We start from the raw sequence: 23,751 nt of genomic DNA, 5'->3' as shown, positions 1-23,751 counted from the left end.
CTTCCCGGTAAGCGCACCTTGGGGTGCGACACATATGATAAGAAATGGGTTAGTCCAGGTGCGAGAGTTAGCCGAGAAAAGGGCTAGATAGAAATGGCCAAGCAGTGATTTAATGAATACAGTGTCTGTGTAATTATTTCGGGCAAAGCTAGCCGTGATGGCTGCCGGGTGGCGGGAAGCAGCCCACGGCTCCTATTACTACAGTGGGCAGATCTCAATGCTTCAAATCCACCAGTGTGAAAACCAAAGAGTCAAATGGCACCTTGATTAGCTTCTTCAGGCAGGTGGCTCTTTAGCCATGATATGAAGGTCAGGAAGTCCCCCAGTGGACCACAGTGTTAAGGAAACAAGTTGTTCACCTGTCCTACTGGGACAGAATTTAAAAAAAAAATTGTCTTAGTGCTTAGGTTCAAATACCAAAACTGCCTAGTGTACTGTGAGGTCCAGGAGCATTTACTTCAGTGCCTTCTTCTCAGTATATCCTGGAAGAAGACATACATCCAAGAAACCACACTTTAAAAAAAGCAATCACGGAAGTATAAAAAAGATATTAGTTCCCAGTGATGCCTTCTTTTTTTCACTATGAATATAGACCCCAGTTAGAAAGAATAGCAAAGTCAGAGGTCAGCTAATCAGACAATGTATAGTATGTTCATGGATCGTCCTTGTCGAGAGTCACTGGGTTCTGGAGCTACTTTTCAGCTATTCATTCTAAAAGCAATGTCTCATCACTGTTTCTCAAGGAGAAAATAAACAAAACCAAAAACAAACAAACAACAGCAACAACAAAAAACAGTACTCCCAAATTATACTGTAGAAGAAAACAGTAAATCACAAGTACCCACAACTCTTGTGCGTAAACCGCACATGATCAAGCCCCTCTCAATTCTACATTCCCTGGGTCTTGGGGCTATGGCTTTTCCCTCCTCTCCTCATTCTACTTTCATCATTCTGCTTGTGATACTTTTCCTGTGCTCAATTTTCTAGATATATGAAAATAAGAAGAACCAAGGATCCCAGGGTACAGATTATTTATGCTGGTCGGTGTCCTGTGGAAGCCAAAGCTATGTAATAATGGTTAAGGAACAGATAGTGATTGAAAAGACCATTCCAGAGAAGTCCTCTACAAAATATGAAAGTCTAGATTAAAATGTGCTGTTGGGGGAAAGTGGTTGAAATAGACAAAGCAATAGATCATCCAGAGGTTGATGGTGCAGAACATTTGACAAACATATGACCTTGAGAAGGAAGCCAGAGTGAAGCAGAGTAAACCAAAAGACCGTGGAAAGGGAGTCTTGACCACACGGATCTATTCCCACTACACACTGAATCATGTCCATGGGAGTTGTGAAAACCACAAATGCCAAGTCACTATGTAATCAGCCACATTATAATGAGTGCTGTGTAATCTGAAGAAAATACTGAGGGAGCATTAGCTGAAGGAAAGAGATAACGAAAAAAAGTCAAGAAAATGGTAAAGCCATTCTTTCAGGGATCAGACGCAAAAGTGTGAACATTAAGTATGAACAAACAAGGAATAGGAGATGAAGGAACAAGCATGATGTCATTGCAACCAAAAAGAGAAGAAAATAACAGCAGAGATAAAGCAGGTCTAATAGGCAGAAAGGCAAGCTATGTTGTACTGATGAAAACTTACCTAATAGCATAAGGGGAAATGTGCTCCGTCTAGCAGGAAGAGATGTTTGCTCTTGGATTTTGTTCAAACATCCACCCACCATTTACCGTGCTTGGTGTTTGGACTAGAGAAGTGTCTAGGTATGCCATTTCTTATCTCTGAAGAGTCTAAAACCTCAATTAAGTGCAAAGACAAAATCTATCTAAATATCTTTCTACTTTGCTCTCAGTACTGCTTTTCTCTTTGCATCCTTTGTGGTTTAGTGTTGAGAAAGCAAGGTAATCCCTAGTTCAAGAAGCTGAGAGTGAGAGTCAGGGATAATGGTGAGACCTCTTTTGGTCTGGCTCATACCATCTGTTTTATAACGGGGCCTATGCTGGGATCCCAGTGTCTCCTTGACTACTATGAAGGACATAGCCGAGGTGGGGCAATAATGCATAAGTTTATGAAAACTCTGGATGAGTCGAGAAGGCAGAAGGGATAGTAGTCATAGTAAACTTTTCATGTGATAGATTTCCTTTCCTAGATTCTATTGTAGGGGTGGAAGTACACTTCTCCATTGCTACCCTCTCTCAATTGTCTTCCACTCTTCAAGGCGTAGGAAAGCCTGATGCTCATACTCGGCCTGCTGCTCACACTGGGAGCTGGGGGTGGGGTGGGAAACTGTTTCTTGTGGGGAGCAAGGGGTGCCTTCTCTTTATATCACAACCCAAACCTCTCTACTACCTGCATGCATTTCCTCAATCTCCAGTAGAATTCACCTTTCTTGCCTTTCTACTGCCTGCCTTCCCAGAAGGGAAATAACTAAGATTTCTTGGATACCAGAAAAATATATCCCAGTAAGCTTCCATGAGACATCTCCCTGAATCCTTGAGGGGTTATTATCTCTGGTATAAAATGGGAAGTTTTTCTGAAAACTCTGCCACCTGCCAAGAATATAAGACATTCTAGAATTATAAACTTCTTCCAGTATTCAAAATCAGACAATCTCCACAAATGAATTTTAAGCTGTTTGCTTGTTTTTATTGTTTCAAAAGTAACCTGCACTGTTTGCTGTGTCTCCAGCACCGAGTGCAGCACTTGTTGAGGAAGTCAGTGTCTCATATAAGACAGCCGTTGTTTCAATTTGAACTGTTATAATTAAATTAAAATTAAGATTTTAAATGTTAGCTGACTCCAGTTTCATAAAAGTTCCATTTTTAGATTTTTTATTTAAAACAACCTTAAATCATAGCTCTTTTATTTATTTTTCTGATCCGCATCTGTGAAATGGAAATAATTGTCACGCCTCCCTGGATTTTCACCAGGAGATAATGAATTAAGACAAAGTCTAGCCTTGCCTGGCTCAAGCCCTCTTCTAGGCTCACCCACAGGTTATGAGCAAGCAGTGGTATCCTATAACCAGTCACAAACACCGGAATATGGGAAAAAGAATTTAAAAGGTCTCCTCCTCATACTATAGCCTGACCACCATCCCCCACCCTTGATCCTGTGGGATGACACTTAGGAAGCTAAGGTCCCTAGAGGACGCTGAACATCTAGAGTCAAGTAGCAGTCAGAAAGGATTGGCTGCTTGGGAGCCCACAGGCTCCCCATCAAGCTGGCTCAGGGTTGCACCTCGTGCTGCCAAAGCCAAAAGTTCCGGGACCACTCCAGGCTCTGCGTGGGTAGCCAGAATCCCCAGGCTCTGAACAAATACTCATGCTGCCCGCCCCTGCGACTCGGTCTTACCATCATTCTTCCTCTTTGCCTAGAGTTTGCTGAGCCGTCCCCAGAGCCCACTACAGCCTCCCAGCCCTCCAGCCCCTGCAAGCCATCAGGTTACAGAAAGGGTTGGCTCAGCCCTTGCAGGTTCCCACTGCCGTTTAGCAGATGGTACCGATGGCTTCAGCTTCCCCGACCCCATCCCGGGCAGGGGGCAGGTGATGGACATGTAAGGTCCTATTTTGGGTTGACTGTAGAAGCATTCTGCTGTGTTGGCGTCCCTGTCTAGGGTCTCAGGACAGAGGCTTCAGCGTGGACTGTGAATTCGAATGGTATTAAGTGGGACTTTCCAGTCCTTAGTTTTCAAGACCTGCAGTATGCATGCATGGTTCCTTCGGCTTGGGGATGCTGCTGCTGCTGCTGCTGCTGCTACTGTGTGTGTGTGTGTGTGTGTGTGTGTACTTATTGTGTATTAGCCATTTCTTTTAATTTTACCACTTACCAAGTTTAACATTAACATTCGTTTTTAGTCTTAAAGTTTTCATTCTATAACACAAAATCTTTCTGATTTTTTTCTTAGTTAAGGAAAATACAGTAATTAAGGAGCTCCAGTTTGAAAAGTGGACAAAGAGAACCAACAACTTACAACGTCACTGAATAAATAGTGCCAGTTGTGATGTGGGCTTTTCAACGAGCAAGTCTGCTGTATCTGTAGGATTGTCTTCAAAGACAGGTTCGGAATCCTGAAAGGGTTAAAAAGCTACTTGGTTATTTTCAGGTGTTGTACTAGATGGCTCACAATGCACCGGCAAGCTGCCCCACAGTGTGATCAAATAGCTTTATTTAAATGGGGAAAAAGTGGAAGTATTTGTCATTACGGTACATCAGTTTGGGTGAGCTAGAAGTAAATCCTTCCCTAACCTTTTGGAAGATGAAAAGTTTAGTGACCGCTATTTACACACTTTGAATATTTTATATTTGAGTTTACACAAATGATTGTATATCCATTTCCAATCAACAAATATCAGGGCATCTGTGATACATAATGGTTAATATTTTAAGCTTCTCTACAATGGTGACTTTTTATAAAACGACGAAGATTACCGCATATTGTCAAAAGGTCATTTAGAAGTTTGGAAAATAAAATCACAAGGGACAGCTTAAGAGAAGTCCAACAATGAATTATTATTTTAAAATTTATATTGTAAAAAGACTCAATTATTATATGAAAGTTATTTTTATTTTAAAATATATTTCTAGCACATTAAAAAAGAATCCTCACGTTTTTATGTTTTATGTACCTTTAGCAGAAGACTACAGCTAACGTTTTGTCTTTGGTGAGTAGCTGTTTGTCTCACTTTATTTACTTGGTATTGGATATTTGTCAATGTCATTTCATATCTACAGAAAATTCTTACGCTCTATGGAGGTAGTGAATGTGTGTACGTCTCTGCCGGAGGTCACATGACAGTCTCATCCTATTTGGTGGAGCAGCTTGACTTTTTCCCCCCTTGCTTTTGGTGATGGTTGTGAGTGCAGAAGTTGATTGACAGATGCATGCCAGAAACCCCCATTCTCCTTTTCAAAGACAACATATGATGGATTGCGATCTCCCAGCGCAGCAGGACACGGGGACCATGCAAGCTGTAATTGGTCAGGTATGGAGTCAGCCATTTCTCAACTCCCCCTTTTCCACAAGGGTCTCACCATATGATTCACATAATTCATATTTACTGTACCATCTTTCTATCTGCGTCTTCAGCTACCTGCCAGCGTAGTGCTGAAAGTGCGAAAGGCAAAAGGCGCCCATTAAATCAGGCTAGGAAAGCCGGGCTGGAAACTTCAGTGCGATGCTCTTAAACAGAAACCAAAACAAAACCACCACCAAGAAATTCAAAGAGCATAGCAAATTTATGACTTGGGCAGAATATGAAAAACTTTCATTTTAAGAATTTATTTTTTTTTCTGTGTAGATTGTGATCTCTGAAAGAAATGAAGTATGAGAAGAAAATAAAGTGCCATGCTTCCTAGGCAGTAGTGACAATTCTTTATTGTGCTAGTCAATATTTTTATTTGGATTGTATTCTTCTCTCTCTCTCTCTCTCTCTCTCTCTCTCTCTCTCTCTCTCTCTGGAAAATATAAGTACACAGATACAAGTGCCTTTACTTCTAGCCCCGGTGGTGTGTGACTGAGCCTGGGAAATGGAGTAGTAGCCGTTGCCTGCTCTGCTGCAGAGGGGCAGGCTGCAAATTAAACACCGCCACAATCTGAAAGGTCCAGGTGGCCTGCCCGTGCGTCCTAATGCAATCCAGCACACCGGCTTTAATAAACAGCTCTATTTAGTTCCTCCTCTCTGTATCCAGGGAGGTGAACTGGTCTGGAGCAGCTGTGATGAAATGCCAGAAGGATGTCTCTCAGAGGCCTCACAAGCTGATTTTCAGAGCTTTGCTGCTCTGTCGTCTTTGTCTTCCAAATGGGTCAGTGAGTCCTGCTCTCTCTGTCTGATGCTGTCTGTTAAATAGGTACTTTCTGTCTGTGCTTAAATGTTTGCGTCGTAGGCTAAATGAGAGGAGGAGAGGCTCGTTGTCTTTTCATTTGCCTTCTGATAACCGAAGTGCTGAAAGGAACAGCAGTGCCCTGCTGGAGGGAGGGTGATGGGGGTGGGGTGCGCAAAAAAAAATAAAAAAAAAAAAGGAATCTATACAGTTTTTCTTTTAAATGTGCTTTTCGCTAAATTTTTCTCTAAGTTCTTTATGCTTGCTTAAGAATTGTTAACTCGTAAATCAGAATGTGGTTACGAATATTTATGCACTCTAAAAAGTTTTAGGTTTTTTTTTTTTTTTTTTTTGCACACTTTCCAGTCAAGGCAAGCTGGTATGGTGGAGACATAAGGTGTACTTGCTGCTTGTTAATTACACAGTAATGATAGACCTTCTCATTCTGTTTCCAAACAAATTATAGCAAAGCACTCCAGGAGGCTGAAGGTAGATCGCTTAATGCATTCGTAGATGGAAAATATCAGCTATATAATACTATATTTCCACATGCTCACAGTATTTTAAAAGAAGCATATGGTTGTTTGAACAGAAAAAAGAATCATTTTCAACTCTGAAGTTTTTTTTTTTTTTATTCTGTTGGCATGTTATAAAGTGAACACTGTGTTCATATCCTTGTCAGGAGAAAACATGCAACTAATTTTCTATACCGCTGATACCTGCTGTATTTATTGTGTTTACTGACAGAAAAGTATATCAGTTGGAGCCCAGATAATTTTGTTATGGGGAGTTAGGTAAATATCTGCTAAAGAAGATGAGGTTTATGTATATGATTAAAATTTGAATCCACGGCAGCTGTCTTGTCCTGTTTAATAAAACTTTTCTTTAGTTGCATATACTGTTTCTCCATGAGCTAGTTATGGTGCTTAGTACTGGAAAAAAACACTCTGATTCCCTTTCTGTACTTGTTTCTAGTGAAAAAATCAGAAGGAATACTTTTAGTTTGTTATTTAAGATTTTTTTTATTGGAAATCAATTGTAAGAGTATATACTTTTTAAATGCTGAATTATGTCCCGTTAAAGATGAACCGGTGTGTATTTTACAGATGCAAGCCTTCTGATTTGTCTGGGTTAAGTACCTGTGCTTATTCCTTAGCTGTGTCTTGTGTGTACCCCAGGAATCTCGTAAAGTCTGTATCCAGAAGCCACACTAATGCTAGTGACTTGTTATGGATACTTTGTAAATAATTGCATTCAAATAGCTACATTTTCTGGCATTATTTTTCATAAATTATTTGTTTCTTTTAAAAATTCATGCTTATTCTTAAGATAGAAATTATAGAAGTGGTTATTTTGAAAATGATATGAATTTCAGTGCTCAAAGGCACACCCTGGAATATTCATTTTTTAAATTTAAAATTGAAACACTATTGAAAGAGAAGGGGAAATACCATACAGTCTTTCATGTATACCATAAAAGTCTAAATTGATCCATGCTTACAAAGACAAAAATAGACGTAATCAACACTTGAAACTGATTCATTTTAACTACTACAGCACAGATAACAACGTTTTTTTTTTTTTTTTTTTTGTAACTGATTGTAACACAAGGAAAAGAAAAAGGAAAAAAAATTACTTTGCAGTCCCTCATAGCCAGCAGGGAAGGCTTTGTTTCCAAGTCCCCGACTAAATACCCTCTAACACCTACCTACTCGGCAGGTGCGGGCAGTCCCCTCTGATAATGCAAATGTTTGCTCCTTCTAGAATGCATATTGGTGTTTTTATTTTTACCTCTCCTCTGTTCCAATTCTTGTTTCTAAATGGCTTTGGCTTGGAGAAGCAAATAAACAGTTTCAAGCTATTTTTTTTCACTCAAAGTACTAAATGGCTCCCATGAAATATGGTCATTTTTGCTTTTTTTTTTTTCATTCAGTTCTAGGATCAAATGTGTATGGTCACTTCAACTGAAGGGAAGATCAGACCTTTCTGCATTTCTGGGCAAGATCTAGCTTGGGAGAGTTCTGGCTTCACACAGCAGATATTGCTCATATATGCCTCTCCCTCAGGATTTTCCCTCCCTCAAGCAAGCAATTAAGCAGTCTAGACTTGGAAGAACAAGCTCTCTGCCCAGTATATCAACACCAAGAAACTCGATTCATTCATACAATTTTCAGAAACCAAATCAGATTTTTGATAGTAATTGTCTGTAGCAAGCTCCCTAAACCCTTGTTTCAAAGACTGGGTTGTTATCCTTCAGATAGTTTCAAATAAATTGGAGCTCAGCAGTTAAGGAGGCTTTGACTCATGGGTTCCAATTATCATTTAAAAACGAAGGCTTAAATACCCACCTCTCATGGTCATTAAATGTTTACTTCATCTGTTCTCTTTTGTAGACCTGTGATTGTGAGTGACAGACGAGTCCATCAGAATTGCAGCCTGTTTTTACAGTTTTGCTTTCTGCACATCTCATGGAGACTGGTCACTCTGTCTAATACTCTTGGCACTTTATTCCCCAGAGAAACTGGCAGGTCTACCATCCTGATGTGCAGCCCTGAGGGCCTGGGCTGCAGCACAGGTCTATATTGCAATATTATTGCACTAGGGTGCAAATATTACCAGTAGATGCTGTGTTATATTAGGTAAAAAAAACAACAGATAAGTTGAATTAGATTTCTTTAAAAGTGTTTTTTAAGCATATTTAGGAATTTGCCAGTAGTGGGAGAGAAATAACCAGGTCATGGGTGCAATTCCAGAGGACATTGCAAGAATGAAGACACCAATTGCTGTATATTCTCATAATATTAGAAAAGTATTCAAAAGCATTTGCAATTTTCCTTCCCTATAAAATAGATCTTTTTTTTCCCCACATAGAGTTATACAATTTGCAGTGTTTCTCAGTTGTACATTAGAAGCACGTGTTAATAGCTCAGAAAGGCTGTTGTCTCTGTGTGTCCCGTATTTGACTTGTGGTTGTGCATATTCTCTCACCTTTACTTTCTGGTGATAAAACAAGTGAGAAGTTGTGTTTTAGTATCAAAACAATTAAAATACAGATTTATTTACATCTTTTCTTGTTCCAGAAAATAGTCAATGTAATACTAAAAATAATCTGCTTACCTGAACCACATTCAAGCTGCCATGAGGTCGAGGTTGCCTAGCGAGAAGATCCTAGTAGGCAGTCAATGTCATGCACACTGTCATTGGTCTTCTTAAACTGACTTTCATGCCAAATATATACAGTTTTGGCATTGGTACTTACCTAACCCTGTCTTACACACGTGGATCTGAATGACTTTTTCTAAAACTGATATATATTGCTTCAATAAGTGTATACGTTTCAGGATGTGAAATGATTATTGCTCAAATTTAGCTGAGAATACACTTCCCATGGTGCTATAGGTGGCTAGTGTTTTAGTAAAATACAACTCAATGGTAAGGTTTTCTAAGGGTACAGAATGGTGCTAGATTCACTAACCTGTGTTATGTCCTTATTGATGTCAAACTCTTTACAATATACAAATTTAGGTGCCAGTTTAATGCTACTTAGATGATTCTTGTCTGGTGTTCTTAATTTTACTGTCTTTTTAATATTTTTAAATTGATGTGGGTTTGTAAATTATGAAGTCATGTCATTGGTGCAGTGATAATAACATGAAATAAGAATGTGAAGGAAAGTTTGTGGTGAGCTGCCTGTTAAATCCCGAGTAGCAGCGGCTGGAGGTCAGGGAAGGAAGATGTTTGCCTTGCTGTGCAAACTGCGCATTACTGAGCAGTTTCAAACATCTTTCTCTTTTTGGCATCAAAATTAGCTTTGAACACATCTGCAAATGTGGACAAACGCTGCTCTTCAGCTGCACTGTGCTCTTTGAGCTCTTGCTTTTGCCTAACATTTGAAAGAGCGGAATTAAAGTGGGAAATAAAATGCGAAGATAAAAGGATCAGACGCACAGAAACAATGTGGGGGAAAGGTAAACATTGGCCATAAATTGAACATCAATAGAAAATATAAATTATACCACTTTTAAATTAAATTTCATTTATTAAAAAAAACCTGTATAGCTGTTCTAAATAGAAATGGAAGCCAGCATTACTGTTTTATTTCTCCATTTCTTTCCTTTTCTCTTCCTCCCACTCCCCTTCTTTCCTTTTTACTTTCCTTCCTCCTCTTAATAGATCTACTGTGTTCCAGTGAAATAAACGACAGCTCAGGACTTGTTTTTCAAGCACGTGGAAACAGCTCTATTGAGCCACACTGCCTTGAGTTCTTCTGAGATTACGCTGGAGACTTGTATCAGTTTTAATTCTTGTGCATCTCTCTGAGTCTCTCTTTGAGGATGGTATTCAGAGGAAGGCACCAGCGTCTCATTTTAGGAAGGCTCCATTTCTCTTCCCATCGTCTTCTTATTCTTCCAGTCCCACAGTGTGAGCCAATGATGGTGAACATTGCTTAGTTTTTACCTGATAACTTCAGTTTCTTCATAACCTAAGCTTGTATTAATTTTATTTATCTGCATAAATGAGCACATTGTTATTTCCGAGTTAACATTTTGTAAACAAAAAAAACCCCTGAAATAAATAACAGCAGTAAGATGACTGAAAGCATCTTTAATTATTTATATGAAAAAAATTTCTAGATTGTCTTTAGATAATAAGATACTTTATTCTTACACCCAGCTGGTCTTTGGAAAATAGCTTTTTTTCCACTAGCTTTAAATCTCCCATGTGATAGGAAGGACTCTTTCCTCACCAGACAGATTAGCTGTTGATATTGGGTTCAGATTCCAGTGAACTGCAACACCACTGTCTTTGGCAGCCCCCTTCTAACTAAAGGATCTGGGGCAGTGAGTAAAAAAATCAACAGAATAAATCTCACCTATTTTGAGAGGTAGGTTACTCCTGAGTAAAGATGTTCCCATGTAATCACCAGCGCTCCATTCGTGGGATCAAAGATACAAACAAATGTGTGACCACCTTTAATGAGAAGGATAATTCGCTCCAGAGTGTTGCTCTGGCATCTGCTCTCTCCTTTCATTGCCTTATGCCTGTCAGCCATTCTGTTCTTTCCCACTGTGATCCAGAGTCAGAGTAATAAGTAAGAAATGAACAGTGAATCTTGGTGGGCTGCCCAGGCAGGAAGGCACCAGAAGGAGAGACAAATGCTAAAGAAGAGCAAAAAATCCCAACACATTTACTACCTTAGTGGTTTTTGTTATCTCATAATTTTACTTCAGCTGACTTTGTAACTGAGATCATATTTGGTGAAAACAATTTAAGAAAAATAAAATCTCCAAAGGTAAATTGCAGGAAAACAGCTCTCCTTTTCTGTTTCTGGCATACATAAATGTCAGAATTGAAGAACACTGTCAGACATCCTTGGGAAATTTTGACATAGTTTGACCAGTGTTCAGAAGCTCTGAAGGAACAACCTACCACAGTGGGTGTTTCTAGGGCTTAATTTTGTGTCAACATTGCTTTTTACATGAATAATTAGAAACTATTTTAAGAAGAAAATTTATTTCTCTAACACTCAGAGACGCCAACAGTTGTATTTTGAAAAGCTTAGATGTCCCTTAAAATAAAGATTCTCATCAGAACTCCTCTGAAGAAAACAAAGTGCATCATATTTAGAGAGGTTAAGTTTCTCTTTAAACTTTAGAGGTTTCAGTGCAGAATTCACATCCATGGTTTTTCATTAAAATGCATTAGTTTCAAGAGAAGCAAGCATTATATAGAAACAGAAGTTTGGATACCAAGAGCCTCAACAATATTGAAGATGTATGGGAAAAAAAATCTTCAGCGCTATTTCTCTAAAATTGAAGGCCAGCATGGACAGGAATGGAGAAAAACACAAAAAAGCTAGACAAACAGCCCTGACAGAGCTTGTTGATTCTGTAAACCTTACCATAACACAGATCATAGGACTCCTTCAGCTTCTCCTCCAAAAGGTTGAGAGTTGGGACAAATGTAAAACGCTGCTTAATGTGCACGAGTAAAGCCAAGAACATCAAACTCATTTCACTTAGTGTCAGTCCTGACGATTCATCATTGCGGTCTGTGCCAACTGTGGTCTCTGAGCTGAAACAATTTTATCCATTTTTTTTTTTTTTAAAAAAACAGAATGTTCCAGCTTGGATCTTATATCCTTAGGGTTACAATATTGAATTCTGAATTGGGAAACTTAATCTTGCAGCCAGATTTGACAAGATGCTGGTTGAATGGAAAGCACAAGTGATGATTGGGGGGTGAAGTGCCCCAGGTCAGAATTTGGGAAAAATAGGAGGTTTTGTAGAAATTTGGCTGCAATATAAAAACTCCAAGTTTGAACATTTCTATTTTTTTTAATGTAACAGAGATGTCCAGAGTCTTGAAAGTAGATTTCTGCTGCATTCCTTTTCTCAGGTTCAAAATGTTCTTCAATAGAGTGGACTTTAAGTATTCTTGGATTCATTTCTTAGCACATTTCTGATGCTGCTCTTGCAAAAGATGCCTAGAGTTATAATCAAAGGCTTATGGGGACAAAGAAAAGCATGCTTAAATTCAAAACAATTATATTCGTTCTGTTGTAGAAAATTAATATTATATTCAAGAGTTAAAATTGTGATTTCTTTATGGAAAACATTTTGCATGTGTGTGATTGAACATACTTAGATTTCCAATTCCTAAATATAAGAATGAAACAGGTGCATTTGGCAATCCAGTTAGCACACACACTCAAGCACATGCACACACACATATGCATGCACACACGCACACATGAACACATATATGTGCACCGCACACACTAAGGATTTTTGAAGTGCTTGATTATTTATTTAGATTTAAATTTTCTGAAGGTGTTTTAAGTCTCTTAAATTTAATATATAAAAAACTATATTAGGTACGTACTTTGAAGCACTCTTCTCAACTAGGTTGTTGAGGAGAATATAGAAACAGCACACAAACGTTCCAAGTTGCAATTTGAACACACTGATTTCTAGAAGCAAAAGATAATGACTGTTCCACTCTCTCATAAAATCAGGTTTGTCTCCCAATACATTTCTATCATGTAGCTACTTCCGACAAGTGCTGAAACATACAAGCTGGGATTATTTTCTTTCTTCTGTATTTCTCCTAAATAGGGAGAGAGAAAGTGGCATCACAGTGATACACAGTTTAGATACACACAAGATTGAGATGAGCTACCTAAGAAATTATTTAAGAAATTATAAAATAAGGAGGGGAACAGAGAAAAATATATAGCTTAATAAAAGCAATAAAAAGAAATTATAAAATAAAGCATACTTTTGGGAAACAGTTTCAATAAGATGGAACTATACAAATTGGAAAACAAAGTACCTTTTATTTCTCTCTCTTCAAACTATTATTCACTAACAATTTTTATCTGTCTTTCTGGAAAGCTTCCATGTATATATCAGCATAGAGAATATTTGTGCTACCTGAGTACATTCATATTTTACAGAGTTCTGCAATTTATTGAATATATTTATAAGCATATATTGAATACTACATATACTTTTTAAAAAATATTTATTTCATTTATTTTTTATGTATACAATATTCTGTCTATATGTATGCCTGCAGGCCAGAAGAGGGCACCAGACCTCTTTACAGATGGTTGTGAGCCACCATGTGGTTGCTAGGATTTGAACCCAGAACCTTTGGAAAAGCAGGCAATGCTCTTAACCACTGAGCCATCTCTCCAGCCCCGAATACTACATATACTTAAAAATAGATCTGCATTTTTAAAAAAGACAAGGTCTCCTGGAACTCCATGCTCAAATGATAGTTACTCTTGCCTCAGCCTCTCAAAAACCTGGGTCGGCAGGCATGAGTTACCATGTCTGGCTCTAAATCTACATTCTTTTCTGTAATATTCCATTTTATGGATGATCAGTACTCTCCTGCTGAGCACCCAATATTTAAAAATAAGTCCTGTTACCAATTAGTGTAAACAAATGTGTTCCAGAATCTTCTAAGTGGGGTCTGCTTTTGCAAAAGAACTCATACATGTCCCTTGCTAAGAGACAGTGTATTAGTTGGGGTTACTATTGCTATGATGAAATACCATGACCAAAAGCAAGTTGGGGAGGAAAGGGGTTATTTTACTTATAAATCTACATTTCTGTTCATCATTGAAAGAAGTCAGGACAGGAACCCAAAAGGGAAGAAATCTGGAGGCAGGAGCTGATGCTAGGCTTACTCAACCTGCTTTCTTATAGAATCCAGGACCATCAGCCCAGGGATGGCACCACCCACAATTGGCTGCCCTCTCCCTATCAATCCCTAATCAAGAAAACACCATATAGCTGGCTCTTATGGAGGCTGGCTCTCCTTTCAGATAACTCTAGCTTGAGTGCCAAGTTGACATTAGTCCAGCCAGCACAACTGACCCCTTGTCAACTCAAAACACAAACATGTCACCAACAAGCCACACCTTTCTTTTCTTTCCTTTTTCTTTTGTTTTTGAAGCAGGATTTCACTGTGTGGTATAGCCCTGGCTGCTGTGGATCTCATTCTGCAGACCAGGATGGCCTTGAGTTTACAGAGTTCTGGGATTGACGGTGTGAGCCACCTTTCCTTTCTTACTCATCCTCAAGAGCTCACATTAAAAACATAAATAACTTTAAAAGTCCCACAGACCCACATTGGAGCACCCGTCATAATTCTCAAGGTCCAAATCAGGAGCAGAAGGAGAGAGAGCACGAGCAAGGAACTCAGGACCGCAAGGGGTGCACCCACACACTGAGACAATGGGGATGTTCTATTGGGAACTCACCAAGGCCAGCTGGCCTGGGTCTGAAAAAGCCTGGGATAATACCGGACTCGCTGAACATCTCGGACAATGAGGACTACTGAGAACTCAAGAACAATGGCAATGGGTCTCTGATCCTACTGCACGTACTGGCTTTGTAGGAGCCTAGGCAGTTTGGATGCTCACCTTACTAGAAATGGATGGAGGTGGGGGTTCCTTGGACTTCCCACAGGGTAGGGAACCCTGTTTGCTCTTTGAGCTGAGGAGGGAGGGGGACTTGATTGGGGGAGGGGGAGGGAAATGGGAGGCGGTGGCAGGAAAGAGACAAAAATCTTTAATAAATAAATAAATTTTAAAAAAGTCCCACAGTATTTTTAAATGTTTTCTTTATTATTTATTATGTGTACAATGTTCTGTCTGCATGTACACCTGCAGGCCAGAAGAAGGCATCAGATCTCATTATAGATGGTTATGAGCCACCATGTGGTTGCTGGGAATTGAATTTAGGACCTTTGGAAGAGCAGTCAGTGATCTTAACCTCTGAGCCATCTCTCCAGCCCAAGTCCTACAGTCTTCACAAATTCAAACACATCAAAATTTCAGTCTCCTTAAAACATCCAATCTCTCTAAAAATTCAAAACCTTTTTTCAAAGTTCAAAGTCTTTCAATTGTGGACGCCGATAAAGAACCAAAATTAAATTAAAAACCGTCAAGAGGGAAGAACTAGGAGACTTCACAGTCTGCGCCAAGCAAAACCAAACTCTAACAGTAGAAATAACGGAATGTCCAATTATTTGGGGTTCACTCACTCTCTTCTGGCTCCTTCAGGGAGCATAAGTCGCTTCTCCGGTTCTGGCCTCTGTAGCACACACACCTTGTCTTCTAGGCTCTGTCTGGCTCCACCCCACTGTGGCGGCTGTTCTAAAAAGGAGAAAGACTTGAGGGGAGAAAGACTTACTTAAGGAAATGGCTCCAGAAGATGTGGCTGTAAGATATTTTCTTAAGTAATGATTGATGGGGTGGGGGTTAGTTCATTGTGGGTGGTACCATTCCTGGGCTGGAGATTCTGGGTCCAGAAAGCAGGCTGAGCAAACCAGTAAGCAGCACCCCTGCATTGCCTCTGCGTTAGCTCCTGCCTCCAGTTTCCTGCCCTGTTTGTGTTCCTGTCCTGATTTCCTTCAATGATGAACAACGATGTGGAAGTGTAAACCTTATAAACCCTTTCCTCCTCAACTTGCTCTTGGTCCTGGTGTTTCATCACAGCAATAGTAGCCCTCAAAAAGATAGATGATCAAGTGTAATATTAAAAATGAAAGATAGGGGCTGGAGAGATGGCTGAATGATTAAGAGCACTGGCTATTCTTTCAGAGGTCGTGAGTTCAATTCCCAGCAATCACATTGTGGCTCACAACCATTTGTAATGAGATTTGGCGCCCTCTGCTGGTATGTGGGCATACATGGAGGCAGAATGTTGTATACATAATAAATAAATAAATCTTTTAAAGAAATGAAAGATAGATTAATGGCATTGGTTGTCAGCTGGGTATGTCATGACTCTAAAACCAGGCTAGCTACTCCTCTGACCAAAGTGCACGCCAAACACTCCAACATGGGCCTCACTGCTACTTAGTAGGATACACAACGGTGCTTCCAGCGTTTGACACAATAAGTGTACCTAGATTAGTGAGTAGAAGACAATAAGCAATCCATGGGAATGGCTCCCAGTTAGATTCCTATTTTCTATATTTCATTTTGTATCGGGCCAATCTTTCACCTCTCTTATGCATTGCATAATACAGTTGAGAGAAGACTGAACCAAAACTAATCAGAATTACCATTTGAATTCTACTAACTTGGTGTTTTGATAAGTAGGCAAAATGTCTACTACTTGAATACTTAGGAGAACGTATTAGAAGTTACGGTTTACATTTCTTTTAGGAAATCTGTGATTGTGGATCTTAATCACGTTATTTCAAGTACATGAAAAAGAAAGAGAATTTGGAAATAATGAAATCTTCTATTTAGCAGTATAGTGATATTTTATTTATGTTTTTTTAATGTAGATCAGAAGGTAAAACTAAGCGACTAGAGTCTAGGCAGTGGTGTCACACATTTTTAATCCCAGGATTTGAGAGACAGAGGCAGACACATCTCTGTGAGTTCAAGGCCACCCTGGGCTACACAAAATCAATGCAGAAACAGATTCAGGTGGTGGTGGCTCACACCTTTAATTTCAGTATGAGGGAGTCACACCTTTAATCCCAGCACTAAAGGGGAATATAAGACGGGAGGAGACAGGCTCAGCTCAGTGTTCAGTCGCCCAGCCTTGGTAGAGGTAAGACTTTTCTAGTGGCTTGGTTGTTTTGCTTTTCTGATCTTCCGGCAAGTTTTACTTACTAAAACATAAAGAAAATATCATTATATAGGGGAGAAGGACTCGTAGGGACTACTCATGACAGCTTTTCCTGTAGAGATTCCTAGAAATTGATTTGCTGAACTGCCCACTGGAGAAATACGAGTTCCCCTCCTCTGCTCTCCCCCAGATGCCAGGATAAGTACTCTGCGTTTCACAAGCCATCCTCACCTGTAAGCATCAGAACAGTTTGTTGCCTCCTCCAGCTCAGAACAGGCTCTCAACAGCAAATCACAGCATTGGCCTTGACACAGAGTTGGCAGCCACAGCTCTAGAACTCACTTCTCATCTGTGAACACCTGCACGCATATGGCTTACTCACATGGACACACACACACACACACACACACACACACACACACCTTTAGAAGACAACAGAAAAGGGTTAAAGATTCAGCTGTCTCAAATCAAGAGCACTAATGATAATCTGTGAACTAGTAAGCTGGTGAGCTAGTGAGTACTTAGTAGGTGTTAGACACTTTGCAACAAAGGTTTAATCCTCACAGGAGGTCTGTGAGATAGATGGGTGCCATCTGGTTTACTTGATCAGGAAGCTGAGCCTAGAAGACAGTATCAAGTGGGCAATAAGTGGCAAAGTTTGAATTTAGTATAAAAATGCTGGTATCAGGGTTGCTAAACCTTAATTGTACACAAAACCACAAAATGAAATAAGGCCTTAAACGCTGTCTATGGAAAGAGTAATGCTTAATATATGCTTACTTTAGGCACAAATTATGGTCCTTGATGTTACCATTAAGAATTATGGCAATGTGACATCACTGAAGACTTATCTTAAATCAAATTTTGGAAAGCGGGTTTATATTGTGCCATCTCAGTTCCTACTTCAATTCTACTTGTTTACACTGAATTAGATCATGGGTTTCTTCTATTCTGCTTACCTCCTCCTAAGTTCATTTTTTCCTGTCAATAGCACCTTAAATATTTGTGATCCTGATGGTAGGTGTGGCTGAGGACATAATTTCTCTTCTCTATCTAGTAGTTTGAAATTGTCACAAAACTTTAGTCTTTTTTGCATTTCCATTATAATTGTAGGATCTAAAAGAATATACTTCCAAAATATCTCCTTTAATTTTAACTCATAACTTAATATTTTCAGACCCCATGAATACACAGAAAACAATGCAGTGGTTTCCTGAAATGATCCTCGACAAGGTATTTATTGCTTTGAAAGTTCACAAGGAACAGAAAGGAATACAGTACATGGTTTGTCTGTTCTTCCTTCCTTCCTTCCTTCCTTCCTTCCTTCCTTCCTTCCTTCCTTCCTTCCTTCCTTCCTTCCTTTCTTCTTTCCCTTGGCCTGTATTCAGTGATGTATGTATAATATATCTTGGGTCATGTCTGCCACATCTCCACACCCACATTTCTCCTTCCAATGCCTGCTGTGAATCAAAGGGAAGGGATCTATCTGGTCATGGTTAAGCTCTGAGCTGCAGACTGATGACATCTCTTCTAAGGACCCATCTGAGAAAGAAGTGGCATTGAGTTTAACATGTGCATGAAAGAGCCTTAGATGGCAGAAGGGGCAGCAGAAATTTTGAGCACATAGATCTTGGAAGTTTTCTCATCTGCTTGCATATTTCTTCCTCTAGTAGTTTTGGTGGCATTCTTCCTTTCCCAGATGAACCAAATCTTCATTGGGAAATACTTGTAAAGGAAGTGTTGAATATAAAAGATCATGCTGCCCCTATGCATCTGTCTGATTATTGGCTTACCACAGTACTGCACAGAGAGTCTCAACTTACGTTTGTGACCATTTAAACAAAAGATAAAATATCTCATCCCTGACTCACCAGCTGTCATTTAAGTTTATAACAAATTGCTAATATTAATCGTTTTTAAAAAGTTAGCATCCTGTGCATTTGTTTAATTATATTAAAGTTTGAGGGTCAATAAGTAACATTCTTTAATTTCTAAAATTATTTTTGGCTTCTAATTTATAAGGCTTAATGAAGACTGTCACCTTCAATATACAATTATAACTTTGTGATTTCTTGTGTACCTGTATTTTATCTTGGGTTCTTCCTACTAGAGAAAAGTTTACGTAGCATGAGGAGTGAGGACTTCTGTTTCTTTCGAGAAAAAAAAAACACAATGGAAAAGATGATTCCTCTTGTAAATTTGGGGCCAGGGATGCCAGACCACATCAGATATCAAGGTGGTGATGAATCTGCTCTCTCAGGACTGAGGAGAGAGTTTGCATGAAGCCAGGAACAGAGGACTGAGGCTCCTCTCTCCATCCTTTTTCTGTGTAGATGCTTTCTGCCTGTTTCGCAGGAAAGTGGTACTCTTGGCATCTTGATGGAGTAGTGTCAGATTGAGAGGCTGAGCAAGGGGTGTTTGAATGACAGGGGGTCCTGACTTCCTGTATGTTAGGTTTAGATATCTTCAGAAGCTTTTATCTCCCTCCCCTTCCTCCTCTTTATTTTCTTATTTCCTTCCTTTCTTTGAAAATGGCTCATAACCATATTAGAATGAGTGAAAAGTTGAAAAGAGTTGCCAAGACCCCGTGGGTTTTTCTCTCATTATATATACCATCTTCCTTTAACCCCCTGCTATTACCTAACAATGCTTGTGTCCCTCTGGAAGTGCTGTTGGCACCGAGAGGCTTGTTGATTGTTCAGTACGAGAACTTATAGCAGCTGGCCCTCTTCTAACTTTGTAGGTGCCCCTCTCAAGAGGCTCTGAAGTTTTGGGTTGCCTTAGTTCTACTCATTCCCTCTCAAGGAACCCCTCTGGGGGGTTTGGGGGTACTCTGCTCATGGTTTCATTACAGAATGCTCTGGAGTTGCAAACAAATCCTCTACACATATGGAGAAGTAGTTAAAAGAATAGGGAGCAACACAGACACAAAACTGGGGAGTGGCTGAAACAGAGAGGAAATGAGAAAACCAAGACTTCTGCATTTTCCAGCCTCAGAGCCCTGTATCGCAGGTCCTCTGACAGCACAGGAGACTCTCTGATGTCCTCACCTCTATTTCGCACCCTGGTGTTCAAAAGCCTAAACCTTCACCTTGAATCCTTATCCTGCCTGTTCAAATTTCCTTGCTTTTCTTCCTTTTACTCTGGAACCTTAAGCAGAAGCATTGTGGTGCCTCTCCGCCATGCCCCTTACCTCCTCCTGCACCTTCCAAGTCCCAGTCATTGCGTCCCCAGGTCACTGCGCTTAATCTCCAGAACCTCCACCCCTCAGGCCTGGCTTTTCCTACCAACTGAGTGGTGGCTCCATGTCTCACCCCATCTGGCTCTGGCAGGTAGTTCCTGCTTCCAGATTGCTTTCACATAGCTTCAGAATGATGCTACAGCTTAGGGCTCCCATTCCTGACGTACACATGAGGCTGTGCAATTGGTAGGAAGTTCTCTTCTTCCACCATAAATTAGTGGTATTTTCAGCCTTCATCAAAGAAATTCCTCTTTGCATTTAATGGAGAAACTCATAGCTGGCCAAGGTGCTGAGAACAAATGACTGTAGGGTTCTAAACATTCATTAAATGAATCACTTGTCCCACCCCCTTTAAAAGCACAGGAAACGTAATAGAAAGGGTGTTGGAAAACAATAAGAGCCAATAACATAGAGGGAATTGTGAAATGCTCTCTTATGGACTTGATAGAACTGTGGCCCTCATGACCTCACTTCAGGTATTGTTGCCTACACAGGGCCTGCCTGTGAGCCAGTAAACACTTAGACAGAGATAGGAGAGAAATCATTGGGCCTTGCCCACAGGATTTTATAGCAGTCAAGGCTGCAAAACAAGAGTAAATAATTGTCTTCAATTGTGTAGCGACTGGAGGATAGCGTCACACTTGAGACCCATACCAGTGGCCCTGCTTAAAGTACAAGTATTACAAAGCATAAACTAAATTAAACAAAAATACCCCCCAAATCCCAAAAGGCATAAATAAAAATGAACTGGAGACTTGGGGGAACCAGGCGGTAATGACAGTAGTGAGAGTGAGAGAGGATGGAGGGACAGGTATGACAAGAATGTGTTGTCTACATGTATGAAATTGTCAAAAACAAATTAGAAAGTGACCACTTCAATGGGTACTGTGAGAACTCAGTAAAATAATTCATGGAGAAAAAGAGCCCAGTGATTGGTGTTCAGAAAGTTCGTCATGAACATGAGAAGATCTTGTTTTTATGGACTGTTTGCTTCTAAGACCTTCCCATCCACTTCTGCTCACGTCTGACTTCCAGCTTTTGTGAAAATGTGAAGAAAGAGGCTATCCACTTCCGTCTTTTACAGGATATTGTTGAGTGTGCCTCTCTTAAAGGGAATTTTATATTTTTAATTGAAACAATAATTGTACATGTTTATGGATACAGTGTGATATTTTGCTACATGTGAACATACTGTATGCCTATCTAATCAAGATAATTAACATGACCATACATTAAAATATTTTTCATTTCTTTATTATGGAATCATTTAAACATAATAAGGTAAGCAGGTATGAAGATGTATTGGAGAATAAATATACAGAGAAATAACAGCTGATGATACTGTGATTGGTTGGGATACAGAGGATAGGAGAAAACCTGGGTAAAACTGGGACTGACTCATTTTGGGAAAGGAAAAAGAAGAAACAGAATTAAAAATAAGAATTCCTTTATCTGTTTGAAATATGTATTATTGTTAACAATTGTTGGCCCACTTCTCAGTATAATACATTTCTTCTCCACTGGCCTAGTACCGACCATACTTCCTGAACTCACCTAGTGGCTTGCTTACATTTTTGTTTTTATTCTGAAATAGAGTCCCACTGTGTAACTCAAGACGACCGCAAATTAACAATTCTCTCTCCTCAGTATCCTGCATTTTGGGATTACTGGCATATATCATTCTGCTGGGCTTTAATTTTCTTAACCCCAACTTTATAAGGTAATTTAAAAAAAATTTCCATCCATTTCTAATTCTGTTTCTTCTTTCTCCTTTCCAGAAACAAGACAGTTCCAGTTTTACCCAGGTTTTCTCCTGTCCTCTGTACCCCAACCAATGACAGTATCATCAGCTGTTATTTCTCTGTACATTAATTCTCCAATACACCTTCATACCTGGTTACCTTAGTATGTTAAAATTTACCACATTTACTTACATATTTGATTTTCCCTTTATAACATCCTATTGTGTGCTAAAGCCATCTTTCCTACAAACACGTTCTTCTTAAACAGTGGTGTGCACTTGTCTTACAGTAAGCATTCTAAGAATATTGCGATAAGAATATTTCTTTTTTTGTATGACTAGAAGAAATTATATTTTATTTATTCATTTTACTTTAAAAATGTTTGAGATTATAATATAATTACAGTATTTCTCCCTTCCCTTTCCTCCCTCGAAACTCTCCAGCATACCCCTTTAATCTTTTTCAAGTTTGTGACCTTTTTCAATTGTTATTGCATACATATATGTATATACACATGTATACCTAGATATAGCCTGCTCAATCTATATAATGTTACTTGTATGTTTGTTTTCAGGCCTGACCATTTGCTATTGGATAACCTTCTCTTCCCTGGAGAAGATTATTTCTCCCACTCTCAGTGTTCCTTGGTTGCTATAATTCTTTGTGTAAAGTCGAGGCTTCATGAGCTTTTCCCCATCTACTTTGCATTTTCATTGTTATTGTGCTTGTTCAGCTCACATTTAGGCACTCATATTGGTGAGACTCTATATGAAGCTTCTGACATTACCAGAAGGCACAATCTTACAGCAAACTCCCCAATCTTTGGGCTCTTATAATCTCACCTATCCCCCCGCCTCCACACACTAATAATGTTCCCTTAGGTGTGAGATTGTTTTGTAGATATATCTATTGGGACAGAGCTCCACAATTTTGTGTTTTGATTAGTTGTGCCTTACTGTAGTTGTCTCTGTCTGTTGAGAAGAGAAGTCTTGTTTTTGAGGGGTGTGGCCAGAGGAACAAATGTATAGATTGTTGTTGATCAGGATGCTGAGTTAGCACTGAGCTGAAACTGACCTGAATGTGTGCTACAGGCTGTGAAGAAAGGGGAGACGGCAATGAAGGATGTCTAGCAGTCAGTTGTTGATCAAAGAGGAAAACAGAACTGATGGCAGCGGTCCTTGTGTTCTCATACAGCCCTCAATTATAAACGAAGATGCCAAATTACTTGTTTATCACTTGATTATTTGCTTTGCTCAGAAGCTCACGATTCCATGGAGTTTAAATGATGTAATTTGTATGGCATCATGGCAAGGTGCTTTGATCACATTGCATGGCTTTAACATGTGAGCTCTGGTTCATAGCTTCTTAGCTGGGTGGGACTGTTGGCTGCCTCCTACTTTGGAAGTTTGTATGGGGTCTTTGGGAATGCGATAAGAATATTTCTATGTGTATGGGCAAGGGGTGGAGCTAGGATTCAAACTAGGGCAGTCAATCTCTGTTTATTCAGCCTAACAAGCATATTTCTTTTAAAATTATTTTTGAAATATTTATTTGGTTTTTAATTGTGTGTGTGTGTGTGCACATAATCATGAATGCAGATGCCTGTGGAGGCCAAAATAGGTCATCAGATATGCTGGAGCTAGAGTTACAGGCGGTGGTGAATGGGTTCTGAGAACTGAATTTAGGTCTTCCTCAAGACCAGCAATACCACTCTTGGGAATATACCCAAGAGATGCCCTATCATACAACAAAAGTATATGCTCAACTATGTTCATAGCAGCATTGTTTGTAATAGCCAGAACCTGGAAACAACCTAGATGCCCTTCA

The 23,751-nt window shown here is 39.5% G+C and overlaps 1 protein-coding gene across 1 annotated transcript in view; it reads left to right on the top strand.

The window, feature by feature from the left end:
* Window positions 1–5,774: 5,774 nt before the first annotated feature.
* Window positions 5,775–23,751, top strand: part of LOC113458078 (POU domain, class 6, transcription factor 2-like) — a 229,440-nt gene continuing 211,463 nt past the window's right edge. Inside the window, exon 1 of the mRNA XM_026788333.1 lies at window positions 5,775–5,818. The gene's annotated coding sequence lies outside the window, so the exon portion shown is untranslated. The remainder of the gene's footprint in view (window positions 5,819–23,751) is intronic.

This window comes from Microtus ochrogaster, unplaced genomic scaffold (assembly GCF_000317375.1).
Source record: "Microtus ochrogaster isolate Prairie Vole_2 unplaced genomic scaffold, MicOch1.0 UNK2, whole genome shotgun sequence".
In the NCBI taxonomy this organism is placed as follows: Eukaryota; Metazoa; Chordata; class Mammalia; order Rodentia; family Cricetidae; genus Microtus; species Microtus ochrogaster.
Note: the sequence above shows the minus strand (reverse complement) of the source record. Positions and strands in the feature narration are given on the sequence as shown.